At 31.6% G+C, this 16,203-nt stretch overlaps 1 long non-coding RNA gene across 1 annotated transcript; it reads right to left on the bottom strand.

The window, feature by feature from the left end:
* Positions 1 to 521: 521 nt before the first annotated feature.
* LOC136828598 (uncharacterized) lies at positions 522 to 6,323 on the bottom strand. Its single transcript, XR_010850119.1, has 2 exons — positions 6,124 to 6,323; positions 522 to 1,079 (listed from the first exon to the last, which is right to left on the bottom strand). It is a non-coding gene; the product is annotated as an uncharacterized lncRNA (long non-coding RNA).
* Positions 6,324 to 16,203: the final 9,880 nt, after the last annotated feature.

The raw sequence follows: 16,203 nt of genomic DNA, 5'->3' as shown, positions 1-16,203 counted from the left end.
ATGAACCATAACCTATAACCTATGAATTTGTTTTCATAGGTCGGGAGAAGGGAAAATATGGTCTGTACAAAGAAACATTTTTTGAAGGCTATCTGAATATGACATTATAGAACGAAGCATCATTCAAGTTTCAGAAATTAATAAAAATAAAAAATAAATATCTCAACTTGATACCCTTCTGACATTAGTTATTAGCTATTTACGTATGCTTATTTTTGTATATGCCTGCCATATATCAATCTCTTAAAACTGACTTTCAAGTGTATAGTACAGTTAAACTATGTAGAATTACTGTTAATGAACAGAAATTCAATAATATTCAATTGCAGCTGTAACATAAGGTACTCTGTTACTAATGGACTCTGTTACTTGTCAAAAATCTAGACAATATTCAATTGCGGCTGTAATACATGGTCTTTTATTACCAACAAACTTGCTACTTAATGCGAAATCTAGACAATATTCAATTGCATGCTGTGTCAGTTGGTGGTATTTGTTACTTAACAAACTGCTTACTATCAGAAAACCTAGACATTATCCAAGTGCAGGCTACAATAGTTGAGGTTTCAAGACTCGGATACTGAGAAGGGAAGGAAAAATGAATAATGAGCAAGTGAATAAACCTATCAATCAATACTGAAGTACTATCAAAGACCATATACTCTCACAGAGTCAAACATTCACTGTACAACATTAAAAAAACACTTACATGTTCCATGTACCTATTAAGCTAAAATGATCACACACAGGTACACAGGTACCTTTGAAAATCATCTTTAAAACTGAAAAAACTACAGGCTCCCACATCACTCATATAAATTCACACAAACAATACAGCCCACAACACAAGATATCGTCATTATACTTTGCTGGAAAGCAGTAACAAGAAATGTATGTATAATTCTATTAAATTCTGAAGACGTGATGGGAAGGTAGGTGGGTGGGTGGTGTTAGAGCAAATTCGATGCGTCTCAGATTTTAAATGATGCTGGCCTTTATGTCAGAATGAGCTCGTTCCTAGCCAGAGTTTTCAAATGATAATTTTTCAGTGTAAGCCGACTTTGTACAAATTCCAAAATCTGGTAAAAATCAAGTGTTTTAGTAATGGCATCGAAAACATTCACAAATCATCTGTATTAGGAAAAACTATCATTACTTACTAACCTTATTCTCAACTTTACACAACAAGTTGTTAAAATTGTTATAAAATTGAATATTCTCAACAACATCTTGAGTCACCTGTTTCATGTTTAACTTCACAATTTAAGTTTTGCCTACAGTAACCTTACATATAAAATTGTACTTTACCTGGCCATCTAATTTAAAACACTGCTCTGTTCCAAATTCACCTCTTGTTTAAATTATTACCATTATTAAGAAGACAAACCTATTCATAATGAATGCCTAATAGGCCACTGACTTGAAATTCAAGTCAAAAGCACAGTATATATATGGTGTTCACTAGAAGCAGCTTTTTCTGTAAGAGGAGGTAAAGGGATCTTACTGGCTAAGAAAGAATAAATAAATGAATACATTAACAGACAGGTAAAAAATGCATTGAAATGCAAGGAGAATGTGCTAATAAGGCAGGAATGCATTGCATCTTTGCTTGAACTTCGAAAGTTCCAATTGTGCCAACATCCTCCGGTAGGCTGCTCCACAGTCCAATGGTAGAAATAAAGTCACTCTGGAACTGAGAAGTTCTACAGTGAGGAACATTTGCTGCAAATATGGTTGCTCACAGCAGGAAAAGGGGATTCATGATCAGTTGTGAACGTGACAGATCTCCGTTAAAATACAACTTACAAAAAAATGACAAACAAGAGACCATCAGTCAATGGTCCATCATAATCACAATAATAAGAAGGAATTCTTCATGAGCCCTAGGAGAGTTCAGGGCACAGGATGCTCTATTTGGTCATGCCTACAAGTCTTATATAACCTGGACTACACTACAAGACTGCAGATAAATTTCTCAAGCTCTTTGATGGATGCTGCTTCTCGTGAGTTTAAAAGACATTCTGACACTTTGTAATTCACTGGTGTCTGGGAGTAAGGTTAGCAAGTCAGGCATTCTGGGATGTATTTTTTGATAATACTGATAACAATAATGCCAAAACTTACTATAGATCTATCACAGAAAAGAGGAAATCAAATAAAATACAAATAAACTAGGCCTCTGTAACAGCAAAACCTACGAAATCAATGAAAACATGAATGACAAAATCTGCTCGGAAACTAGAGGAAAATTGATATAATAACAAAACTTACATTAGATCTGCCAGAGCAGAGAGGAAATTAAATAAAATACAAATATAAGGACAAATTTAAATAAATTTGCATTTTTTATAACTAATAAACCTTCGGTCTTAATGTATGGTAAATTCTGGCGTTAGCTGGAGTCCGTTAAAAACAACCTGACAAAGCCAAAAGTGCCAGCCTTCAAAAATCCTTTGAACAGACAAGTCTTTTGAATGCCAAACAAAGCCTAGACTCTATTTATGTGCTCCTATATGCACTGTGTTAGGACTGGTGCATGAAGTCGAACTACAGTATAAGCTTGTCTGATAGTTCCATGATGCCAAGAGGAGATCGTATTCTTGGACATTTCTTCCTTGTTCCGGCCAGTGCTAAGGAAAAGTCTTCAGGACCCTGGTCTCAGATGACGAGTCCTTTTCAGATAACAGCGTAATTAAGAGACAGTATGGAAAAGGATTCAAATCTGTCATCATGAGAAGGGGGGTTTTGAGTCTTAGCCATGAAAGTTAGAAGTACCCAGTGCCATCATACAGACATATCTCAATTACTATCAAACATTATTTGAGACTTGTCGATATGTGTTTCAATACCAAAATTGGTTCGGGTTGAGAACACACATTAGTTACGCTTTATCGGTAAACGAGTAGTGAACATATTTAAGTTTTTATGCTACCCGCATAGGAAAGTTGATCTTACCAACATTGTTCAAAGTACACTGGGTAACATCATACAGACATAACTCAAATCCTGTCAAACATCAATTAATTTGCAAATAACCATTTCATTACCATAAATACTGGTTCGCAACAAACGCAATGTTTACGTTTCATTGGCATTTGACCGGTAAGGTGGTAGCGTGCAAACCACGCCATGGTAGTTAACCAATTTGATTGCGAATTTGCTACTTTAGCAAATGTGATAAATTTAAATCAGATCTTAAAACAAAAACAAAATACTAATCCTGAAAGCTTTAGGTCGCCAGCGTTACTCGAAATCAGGATAATACAACACGAAATCCTACACCTGACCAGAAATTTACAACAAAGCTGAGGTTGTCTGCTTGTAGTTCCTGCACTATACTTCGAGGCATTGTCACTAATTTTTTCTACGGTTGCCGTGCAAGAAACTATAGGCCATGTAATTACTTGCAATCACTTATATAAAAACAATTAATTTCTTCTATAGAAAGCAGGCATTAATCTTACTGGTAAAAGTAATCTTTTGTATTCACACTTAAGGCACTAGAACATAATAAACAAATTGGTTTTACAATCATACAATCTTTTCAGTGAATATCAAGCCAGAACATAAATAAATGACTTGTACTTCCAAAACTGCTCTAGAAACCCAGTGTATTAGTCAAGATGGTTCTTCATACAACAGAACCAATGAAAAAGTTCACTTATTCTGCATTGGGTTTTTCAACGAAGTGACGATTTCTTCTTCATTTTGACAACAGACGTCGGCAATCAGCAGCCTATCCAGTGAACTTATCTGTCGCCCCTAGTGACTCGTAAAATATCTTCAGTGCCGCTGTCACAAGCAAGTTGCAAGTTTGTGTAACTTACAGACCAACCTGAAATATAGAAGTAAAAAGATTACGAGGCACAATGCATTTACATATACTTCCAAAGACTTAGTACTGTTAGCCCCATGGAAATTTACAGTACACAGAATCTGGAGAGCCTTACTCAAATTATTTAAATCACTTTCAAATTTCATAGTTACAAACCATTACTTTATAACAGTCACGATTTGCCAAATCGGTGAAGGTTACACCACATAATCGTGACTACTTTAATAAATATACTCCTTAATCAACTTTTGCACACCTGATCCACACTAGTTAAAACTCAACCAGTCAGGAATTTATCAGCTTGAAAATGACTGACTTAATTGTTCCTGCTCCTATTATGATGAGAGCTGGCATCCACCTACATGTAATCATCCACGGACGGGTTAAGTCACTCAAGTGTCTTAATTGCAACCAACTCTCACCTCTTGTTGTGTGATCCTATGGAAAACAAGTTCTCCACATTTTAAACAGCTCTAGATTTTGTCCGACAGGTTTAAATGACTTTGTCACTTAAATTGCAATTAGAAATGTTCTAAGAAAACATCTAGCGTGTGAAGATTACCACACCCAACTGGTCATCACTACTTAGCAATAATGGAAACGTTGAAGCAGAAAGACCGCAGTTCTTATCTCTAAAAGAATTTGATACCAAGTGCCAGTCACAGTACATATTTCTTATGATGTGTTTTGATGCACCAACATGGAATATAAAAATGGAATATAAAACTTAGGCCTAAGGCCATATTGAGATCTATGTGAAATCATTCAAGCCTGAATGGAAAATTGAAAGTAAAAAGGTTTGACAGGTGTAACCGGAGGAAAACCCAGTAGTTGCAATATGCAACAATTGTTAAGAGACGGTGGAAAGTAAGATGGAAGAAAGAGAAGACGATCGGAGGTGTATAGTAGTTGCATCTAGGGGCCGGAGGGACGCTGCAAAGAATCTCAAGTAATGCCTACGGTGCACTGCGTGAGGTGCACTGACGGCACCAGGAGGGTACTGCACTGCAGGTATCGCAACCTTACCTAACACAAGACAAATGATATCAGATTCACCTCAAGACAGTTACAAAACTCCAAAAGGAGAAAATACTTAAATTTTATGAATACAGTTTCTGATACAAACTTAGAGCAATTAAAACCCTTAATCATTCATGTAATATGTACCTGTATCTTCAAGTTTACAAAATAATTTTCATTGCTGAAAATATAACCTCACTAATGTACCACTGATATATGAGTACCAGCCAGCCAAAGTTAAAGAATACACATGCCACACAACCTTTGAGACTTATGTTTAATACATGACCAGTAATAGTTTTCAACACAAGAATTTAACATCACAGTTGGTATAGTCAGGCAAAACTTGGAAAATCCAAAACCTTTTTTTCAAAAGCATCGGTTCATACGCTAAATAAAAATAACCGGTAGATATAAAGGTGACAGCCAAGAAAAATATAGTTTATTAAATAAAAATTTTATGCTAAACAATATATAAAAAGTGTATAGAATGCAGCACAGGTGAGATAAGTTGAAAAACTGACAGAGATAATGAGAAATTTGCCATATTTTGCCTATATTTTTACATTCATCTCCAAGGAGCTGATACTAAACACGGTGTCCCAAGGAGCTTCTACCCTGTTGAGCACCAGGCCCTAGGGGATTAATGCAAAAACACAGACAAAAGACAGCAAATTTTTCATCACTTTGGTCAATTTTAAAATGATCTTACCTGTACTGCATTCTTTCGAAGCCTGAATTTCAAGTCAATGGGCCCTGTGGGATTGTTCCATATAAATAGGGTTCGCCTGAATATAATAATACTAAATTTCACACTCTTTTCGACAGTGTTTAGCCCCAGGGATAGTTGAGAAAGACAGACACAGGTTCTGCCAACCACAACAAGCCCAACCTTCCCTAGAATGCCGTGTCCTGACCTAACAAGGCCTTGCCTACCTTCCCTTCCAGGTATTATTTTATAAGTTGCCAATATACGAAAGAATATTGTAACCTACATTTTTGAAAAGAGCTCTTCACCCTTGTTATTTTGAAACCCTATGCAACACTACCCGCAATGATAAATATCCTATACTGAATTTTATTAAAAGCCTCAATTTTACGCCACTAAACAGTTCACTCTACTTCTTTCCTTCCACCGCCGTTAGCTCAAACATCATGCACATCTGCTTAGAGCATTTGAAAGCATTAATTTGAATACCAGAAACACTACTCAGAAATAAATACTGACATATAAAATGAATTTAATCAAAATAACCCCAATTTTTTACCTGAAAATTTCCTTAGTAGTGACGGACGACTTCCGGAGCTCCCTTCCGTGAGTATGTACTTTCGGTTGATGACGTAACCGCTGGAGCACAGCCTACGCACATGCACTGTCCAATGAGTCCGATTGTTTCCATCCGGCGCGTTTTTTAAAGTCCGCCCACACATCCGAATTTCTCCACACATTTTGAATTGCTTCCGGTGTCTGCCAATAGAAGCAATCACATGACTTTTTCAACCAATTATAATGCACTATCCAAAAAAACACGTTATTAGACCTACACCTGCTCCTATTTGAATTTTAATATGAGCGTCATTCAGTACAATGGCTATTGTCCAAGTAACATGTGCAGGATGCCCACTTGATCCTTGGAGATTTATAAAGAACTTTCACAGTGAAAATGAGAACTTTTTGGAATATCTGAAAAGCCACGGAGTTCTCCCAACAGGTGTTGTATGCCTAAAATGCACGTTCAATCCTGTAAATAACGTAGTGACAGACATCAATTTTACTGCGGCCGATACAGGAAGGTAAGTAAAAGTAAGAAACGAGTGCAGTGTAATTATTCAGTGTCACTGTACAAAGGCACCTTCTTAGACAATACCCACTTACAACCGTGGGAAATCGGCCTCTTTGTCAACCACTGGTTGGAAAAAAAATTCAGCCACAGTACGGTCATAAGGTGCCTACATTGGTCGACAAGAACAAGTGTAGACTGGCGGAGTTTTTGCTCCGAGGTTACTGTATCTTGGTTGAACAACCAAGAACCCATCGGAGGGCCAGGAATTGTGGTGGAAATTGATGAAACATTTTTCACCAAGTCAAAATATAATCGTGGACGAGAGTTAAAAAGCATTTGGCTTTTTGGGGGCATTGAACGTGTTGCAAAGAAAAAGTTCATTGTGCCTTTGCACCGAGAAGGACAGGACAGAAGTGCTGCAACTTTAATTCCTATTATCAGGAAATATATCCTCGCTGGCAGCACGGTAATGATTGAGCGACTGCTGGGCTGTTACAAGAATCTTGATCAGGAGGGATACGTCCACAGGGTCATCAACCACAGCGAGAACTTTGTGGACCCCGACGATTGTTCCGTTCACACTCAAAATATTGAGCGTGAATGGAGGAACATTAAGGAGTGGGCCAAAAGACCTGGCATTCGTACCGAGTACTTCGGACGATATTTGTTTTTAGATTATTACGGACATAACGCCCATCACCACTTCTTTTTAGAGGCCGCCAAGCTCTATCCACCACACGGCAGTCGACAACCGCCCACTGGTCAAGAGGATTTACCAGACTCCGATGCGGAACCTTCACATTCATCCGACAGCAATTAAGGAATGGCACAACAGTGACCAATTTTCATAACTCGGTTAGATTAGCTATTGCCCTTAATTGTTACAAGTTATTCTTTTAAAAATGAAGCCTAAGCCATTCAGAAACCAGATGTCCGAACATGCGGGTTGTATTGTTACGCCTACCGTAAACATCTTCCAACTGACAGTGCCGGACTGCGTTTGTGAGCGCGTATTTAACTACTCATTATGAAAGCTTGACTGTTTTTGTGTGTGTATTTTTGTTTTCCGAATTTGGATGCAGGTTCGTTTTGAAAACCCACATTTTTGGAACTGGGGGTAATGGCTTACTTTCCCAACTCCAAAACGGAAAGTTATGTTAATGCCTTGTAATGGAACTGTAATCAGGGTATTTAGAATGGCATTTTTTCTGGCATATTTTCTCGTTTTTTTTACGAATTTAACACGTTGATCAAAATTGGCAATGCTGATGAAACGGCCCAATGGGCGTTCTCTTTAAACCCTCATAAAATCAGTAACTAGCTCAGCTATTGACGTGAGAGTTGTTATGGTGTATCCCTAAGGTAAGCTGAGTGCTCAGCCAGTGTAAAAGCGTGACTTTATGTGGTACACTTTCACTTTAACCTCAAACATAAAAAAAAGTCTTAATTACAGGCGTTGTGTACCTAATATGGACATAATAGATGTGGTCATATATGGCTCATGTCGCCCAAAACTATTAGAGACAGTTCTGTTGGCGTTGTGTGCCAAATATGGTCACACTGTGGATGTTCAGTTATGGTGCATATCGCTCAGACTGATCTAGGGATTTACGTATGCAACGTGTACCAGACGTGGCTCATACTCAGTGTGACTCTAAAGGCACACATCGCCTGAATGATTGCACACGTTACTATAAGCAATATGTACAACATGTGGTCAACTGAAAAATGTGTAAAATTTCAATATATTGTTATTTTATAACAGATTTATTAGTCATTTGTGTGTTTTGCAACACATCACACACACACAACATGTATCACATGCACACCAACACAACACAACACAACACACAACACAACAATATATATATATATATATATATATATATATATATATATATATAAATGTGAGTATAATTTTAATGTAATATATAATATAAATTTGTATGTTTTAAATGAAATTTGTATACACACAAATATATAGAAATATATAAACATACACATGAATAAATATAATTTAAGAACATACATTTACAGACAGACAACACATTGAAACATATAACAGGCTTTATTTTTGGTAATATAAATTTAACTGATTTTGCATAAATAAAATAGTATTTTTAGCATAAATTTAGGTTTAGTTCTTATTCATAATGAACCAATAAGTAAAACATATTTATAAAATAAATGGCTAAATATATAATTAAAATAATATTAATAATATAAGTATATTTTTGATTAGAAATTGAAAAGTAAATATATAAAAGGTATTTTATATGAAAAAGTTAATTTCTTCTAACAAATTTAATTTTTTTCATATTACATTCTTCAATAAAATATGTACGAATCATTTTAAAAAGATTATTTAGGACAATTGCTTTCAACATAAAATAAGGTTTTTAATTAATTATTATAAGGGATTTAATAGTTAATATAATCATTTTTGACTTATATAGATATTTTTATGATATCTTGAGAAATTAAATAAAACCTTATAAATTGATATCATTTCAAAAAAATTTATGAATTATACGTCATGGCCCTAATATATATATATACCATATAATTTTATATCAATTAATGGTATACAAACATAATACTTTAGTTTTAATTACATAAAATTAATAATAATATACATTATTTTTAAAATAAACCAAAATTGTGGAAATATCATAAATAATGATGAAGTTATGTTTTATTTTATTTATGTAAAATATAATTTTTAAAAAGAATTTATCAAAAAATGATTTATTTTTCTACCTAAAATTTTGGGTTCAAAACCTACTAATGGTGAAAGCTTTTTCAAAAATATAAATAAAAAAATTTTTTTGGAACATAAAAATAATTACTATAAATACAAGTACAATTGGCACGTTCAATAAAGGTGTTTACGGCTGAATACCTAGATTGATATTTGAAATGCTATACCGACTTGTTTTCTCTGGTCCTAAATAATTGTTTTTTATGTCACTAAAATATAAATGGAAAAATTAATTAAAAAAGATTGTAAAGCAACTATTAAAAAAAGGTTGGTCCATTTTAAACAGTATATAACTAATTGTTTGTTTACGTTCTGATTTAGCATAAATAAATATTATAAAATAAAATACTGAAATATAAGAAAAAAAAAGAATATTTTATTTTTTTTAATTTAATTATTCTGCCATAAATCTATTACTGTAAAATCTATCATTATTGAAATTTTGATTAAAACTAAGAAATAAAAAAGAAATATTTTCATGAATGTCTGGTAAAACAAGGTTGATCTCACGTTTGCGGCCATTTGGTTTTTTTTAATTAAAATTCTGACGTCAGCGTTTTTTTCTAAAAATAAAATGTTTAAAATATAAAATATTTTTAATAATTTTATAAAATGTCATTAATTATGTTAATATTAGCATTTTTTGACCTAATGATAATTTTTATCATGATATTTAAGATTCATATCTACATCATTTGTGGTATTAAATTTCAGATTGAATGATTCGTCACTCCCTTTAAATAAACGTGTTTGTTAATCGTTTATTTTGGTAAAGGTTTTAAATTAATTTTAAGTCTATTATTTAATTTTTGAATTATGTTTCATAAAATCACTTATATAATTAAATTTTATTATTCTTGAAACCAATTAACTTTAGCATTGTCTGATTTTTTTAAATTTATATTTAGGGCCTGCATGACGCTATATATTTACCTATTGACAATGAAATAATCTAAAATAAAAAAAAAAAGTACAAAAAAAGAATAATATGGTTATACTGCTAAACTGACTAACTCATGTTTGTTTGCAGAAAATATGCATTCAACCATTCAAATTTTACGTAAATAACAACGAATTTCAAAACGTGTTTGATATAAGATATAGATTAACAAACCTTTCATGTTTTCTCTGGTCCTAAATATTGTTTTTTGTGTTTGCTAAAATTGCCAAATAAATTAATTTTAAAAAGATTGTTAAGCAACTATTAAACTTTTGCCTTCAAACAGTATATAACTATTGTCTAAGCTTTAATTGATTAGCATAAATAAATATTATATTTAAATATTTACAACATATAACAAAAAAAAGAATATTTTTATTTCTATTTCTGTAAAAAGCTATCATTATTGAAGTATTTTGATTAAAACTAAGAAATAAAAAAGGTATTTTCCTATGAATGTCTGGTAAAACAAACAGACAGATGAACTTTGAAACCTGACGCAGATTTTAAAGTAAAACATGACGAATCGTTTTATCGATCATTAAATAGGCAATGCAGGATTGCTAACTGAATTAATTAATTATTCATAAGTGATGAGTTAATATAAAGTTAGATTTGACCTCAAAGAGATACTTTTGGGGATGATATCTCGAGTCGTTCTATAAAGCCTTATCTTGACATCATTTAGGGAATGAAATTTATGAATGAATGACGTCACTGCCCTGAAGATTACGTAATCGGTTACCATGGTAACCGAGGTTTTAGGATTCAAATTTTAAAACAAAGTCTATTAGTTTTAATGGTAAAACTTATATAATAAAAGTTATATTTATATACCACTATATCAAAACTATTTAAGTTTTTTTTTTGTTAATTATGTAAATATTTTAAAAATTACGAATTTATCAATAAAAATATAAAATTTATGAGATCGCTACTCACGCCGTATGGTTATACTGCTAAATTGTTGTCTGCTGCATTTCAAAAAAAAAGGCAGAAATTGCAACTTTGACTCAAATTTACTACAATTTGCGTTCAATAAGTAGATTATTTTAGTGATTTACATGACAGTTTTTGCATGAAATAGATTAACAAACCTTTCTTGTTTTCTCTGGTCCTAAATATTATTGTTTTTGTGTTTGCTAAAATTCCCCAAAAAATTAATTTTAAAAAGATTGTTAAGCAACTATTAAACTTTTGGCTTTAAAAACAGTATATAACTATTGTCTAAGCTTTAACTGATTAGCATAAATAAATATTATATTTATATATTTCACGACATATAAGAAAAAAGAAATATTTTTATTTCTATTACTGTAAAAAGCTATCATTATTGAAGTATTTTGATTAAAACTAAGAAATAAAAAAAGGTATTTTCCTATGAATGTCTGGTAAAACAAACAGACAGATGAACTTTGAAACCTGACGCAGATTTTAAAGTAAAACATGACGAATCGTTTTATCGATCATTAAATGGGCAATGCAGGATTGCTAACTGAATTAATTAATTATTCATAAGTGATGAGTTAATATAAAGTTAGATTTGACCTCAAAGAGATACTTTTGTGGATGATATCTCGAGTCGTTCTATAAAGCCTTATCTTGACATCATTTAGGGAATGAAATTTATGAATGAATGACGTCACTACCCTGAAGATTACGTAATCGGTTACCATGGTAACCGAGGTTTGTAGGCGAATTCTAAAACAAAGTCTATTAGTTTTAATGGTAAAACTTATGTAATAAAAGTTATATTTATATACCACTATATCAAGACTAGTTATTTTTATTATCTATTTATGTAAATATACTTTTAAATTACGAATTTATCAATAAAAATATAAATTTATGAGATCGCTACTCACGGCGTATGGTTATACTGCTAAACTGACTACTGCATTTCGAAAAAGAAGGCAGAAATTGGCAACTTTATTTACAATTTGCGTTCAATAAGTAGATTATTTAGCGATTTACATGACAGTTTTTTGCATGAAATAGATTAACAAACCTTTCTTGTTTTCTCTGGTCCTAAATATTGTTTTTTGTGTTTGCTAAAATTCCCCAGGAAATTAATTTTAAAAAGATTGTTAAGCAACTATTCAACTTTTGGCTTTAAACAGTATATAACTATTGTCTAAGCTTTAACTGATTAGCATAAATAAATATTATATTTATATATTTCACGACATATAAGAAAAAAAAGTATTTTTATTTCTATTACTGTAAAAAGCTATCATTATTGAAGTATTTTGATTAAAACTAAGAAATAAAAAAAGGTATTTTCCTATGAATGTCTGGTAAAACAAACAGACAGATGAACTTTGAAACCTGACGCAGATTTTAAAGTAAAACATGACGAATCGTTTTATCGATCATTAAATGGGCAATGCAGGATTGCTGACTGCATTAGTTAATTATTCATAGGTAATGAGTTAATATAAAGTTAGATTTGACCTCAAAGAGATACTTTTTGTGGATGATATCTCGAGTCGTCCTATAAAGCCTTATCTTGACATCATTTAGGGAATGAAATTTATGAATGAATGACGTCACTACCCTGAAGATTACGTAATCGGTTACCATGGTAACCGAGGTTTTTGTAGGCGAATTCTAAAACAAAGTCTATTAGTTTTAATGGTAAAACTTATGTAATAAAAGTTATATTTATATACCACTATATCAAGACTAGTTATTTTTATTATCTATTTATGTAAATATACTTTTAAATTACGAATTTATCAATAAAAATATAAATTTATGAGATCGCTACTCACGGCGTATGGTTATACTGCTAAACTGACTACTGCATTTGAAAAAGAAGGCAGAAAGAAATTGGCAACTTTACTACAATTTGCGTTCAATAAGTAGATTATTTAGCGATTTACATGACAGTTTTTTGCATGAAATAGATTAACAAATCTTTCTTGTTTTCTCTGGTCCTAAATATTGTTTTTTGTGTTTGCTAAAATTCCCCAGGAAATTAATTTTAAAAGATTGTTAAGCAACTATTAAACTTTTGGCTTTAAACAGTATATAACTATTGTCTAAGCTTTAACTGGTTAGCATAAATAAATATTATATTTATATATTTCACGACATATAAGAAAAAAAAAAATATTTTTATTTCTATTACTGTAAAAGCTATCATTATTGAAGTATTTTGATTAAAACTAAGAAATAAAAAAAGGTATTTTCCTATGAATGTCTGGTAAAACAAACAGACAGATGAACTTTGAAACCTGACGCAGATTTTAAAGTAAAACATGACGAATCGTTTTATCGATCATTAAATGGGCAATGCAGGATTGCTGACTGCATTAGTTAATTATTCATAGGTAATGAGTTAATATAAAGTTAGATTTGACCTCAAAGAGATACTTTTGTGGATGATATCTCGAGTCGTCCTATAAAGCCTTATCTTGACATCATTTAGGGAATGAAATTTATGAATGAATGACGTCACTATCCTGAAGATTACGTAATCGGTTACCATGGTAACCGAGGTTTGTAGGCGAATTCTAAAACAAAGTCTATTAGTTTTAATGGTAAAGCTTATGTAATAAAAGTTATATTTATATACCACTATATCAGGACTAGTTATTTTTATTATTTATTTATGTAAATATACTTTTAAATTACGAATTTATCAATAAAAATATAAATTTATGAGATCGATACTCACGGCGTATGGTTATACTGCTAAACTGACTACTGCATTTCGAAAAGAAGGCAGAAATTGGCAACTTTACTACAATTTGCGTTCAATAAGTAGATTATTTAGCGATTTACATGACAGTTTTTTGCATGAAATAGATTAACAAACCTTTCTTGTTTTCTCTGGTCCTAAATATTGTTTTTGTGTTTGCTAAAATTCCCAGGAAATTAATTTTAAAAAGATTGTTAAGCAACTATTAAACTTTTGGCTTTAAACAGTATATAACTATTGTCTAAGCTTTAACTGATTAGCATAAATAAATATTATATTTATATATTTCACGACATATAATAAAAAAAAAAATATTTTTATTTCTATTACTGTAAAAAGCTATCATTATTGAAGTATTTTGATTAAAACTAAGAAATAAAAAAAGGTATTTTCCTATGAATGTCTGGTAAAACAAACAGACAGATGAACTTTGAAACCTGACGCAGATTTTAAAGTAAAACATGACGAATCGTTTTATCGATCATTAAATGGGCAATGCAGGATTGCTGACTGATTTTAGTTAATTATTCATAGGTAATGAGTTAATATAAAGTTAGATTTGACCTCAAAGAGATACTTTTGTGGATGATATCTCGAGTCGTCCTATAAAGCCTTATCTTGACATCATTTAGGGAATGAAATTTATGAATGAATGACGTCACTACCCTGAAGATTACGTAATCGGTTTACCATGGTAACCGAGGTTTGTAGGCGAATTTTAAAACAAAGTCTATTAGTTTTAATGGTAAAACTTATATAATAAAAGTTATATTTATATACCACTATATCAAGAATAAGTTATTTTTATTATTAAATTTATGAAAATATACTTTTAAATTACGAATTTATCAATAAAAATATAAATTTATGAGATCGCTACTCACGGCGTATGGTTATACTGCTAAACTGACTGCTCAAATTCATCGTTTTGTTGATAAAAGAAGGCAGAAAGTTTTTTGCAATATTTATTAATATACAAATTTATGGAAAGATAAATAAACTGAGTTTTGATAAGTATATTATTTCCAATAAAAACTAATTTAAAAGTACCTGATGTGAGCCAGAAATACATTCCTGTAATCATTTTATTACCAAGAGAATCAATTAAACTCTCTAAGATAAATAAACAAAGAAAAAGGGAAGAGAAAAAACAGAAAAAGATTCTCAAAATAGAAACGGAAAACGCAAATTCTAGCCCATAAGTCGATGGAACCCGAAGAGGTAGTTAGGAGAATAGAAAAGTTGCCTTTTGTTACTTTTAAAAATAGTTTTTATAAACTGGATACGTATCAAATCTCAGTTTCTTTGCCTTACCATATTTCTATGTGTACAATGAATATTCATGCAAAAAACTGTCACATAAATCGTTGAAATTACTTATTTATCGAACGTAAATGACGATAAATTTGAGTGAAAATTGCCAATGTCTGCCTTCTGTTGAACTGAGGCAGACGACAATTTAGCAGTATAACCATACGGCATGAGTAGGGAGTTCATAAACTTATATTTTTATTGATAAATTCGGCATTTAAAGAGTATTTCTATGAATAAAAAATAAATAAAACTTATTTTTATATTAATCTATAAATAAGTTATTATTATTCAAGTTCTACCATAAAAATAAATACTTTGTTTTGAAAATCGTAAGCAAACCTTGGTTTCCATGGAAACCAGTGAGTTCTCCTCCTGGCCAGTGACGTCATCTTTATTCATAAATTCGATTCCCGACGAAGGACCGGATAAATAAAATCATTTAGCAAGAAATAAAAGCAAAAGTGGCGTTCATTCGTCGTTAATTAACGCTGGTATTTAACATGTAGCCTTTACTATTCATGAGAAATAAAGTGAAGGTACCTTTTATTATTGGTTTTTAGCCTAAATGTAAGTTAAATTAAGCTTTTTTTTTAACCGTTAATTTTAACTGTTAAAATTATTTCTCTTTTTAATTTGGCTTTAAATACTGTAGCTGTAAATAATAATAATAATAATAATAATAATAATAATAATAATAATAATAATCTCCTTTATTTCAAATTAATTCCTTTTAAACATATATTTTTAAAAAAGGACTGAAATTGTTGTCGTGAATTTTCCCCCACGACTGGGAAGGTTCTAAGTCCCTGATGGCACGGGTCTGGGATGATCAGGCCTGAAGGG

The sequence above is a fragment of the Macrobrachium rosenbergii genome, chromosome 43, assembly GCF_040412425.1.
Source record: "Macrobrachium rosenbergii isolate ZJJX-2024 chromosome 43, ASM4041242v1, whole genome shotgun sequence".
NCBI lineage: Eukaryota > Metazoa > Arthropoda > Malacostraca > Decapoda > Palaemonidae > Macrobrachium > Macrobrachium rosenbergii.
This window is presented reverse-complemented; position numbering and strand designations above follow the sequence as displayed.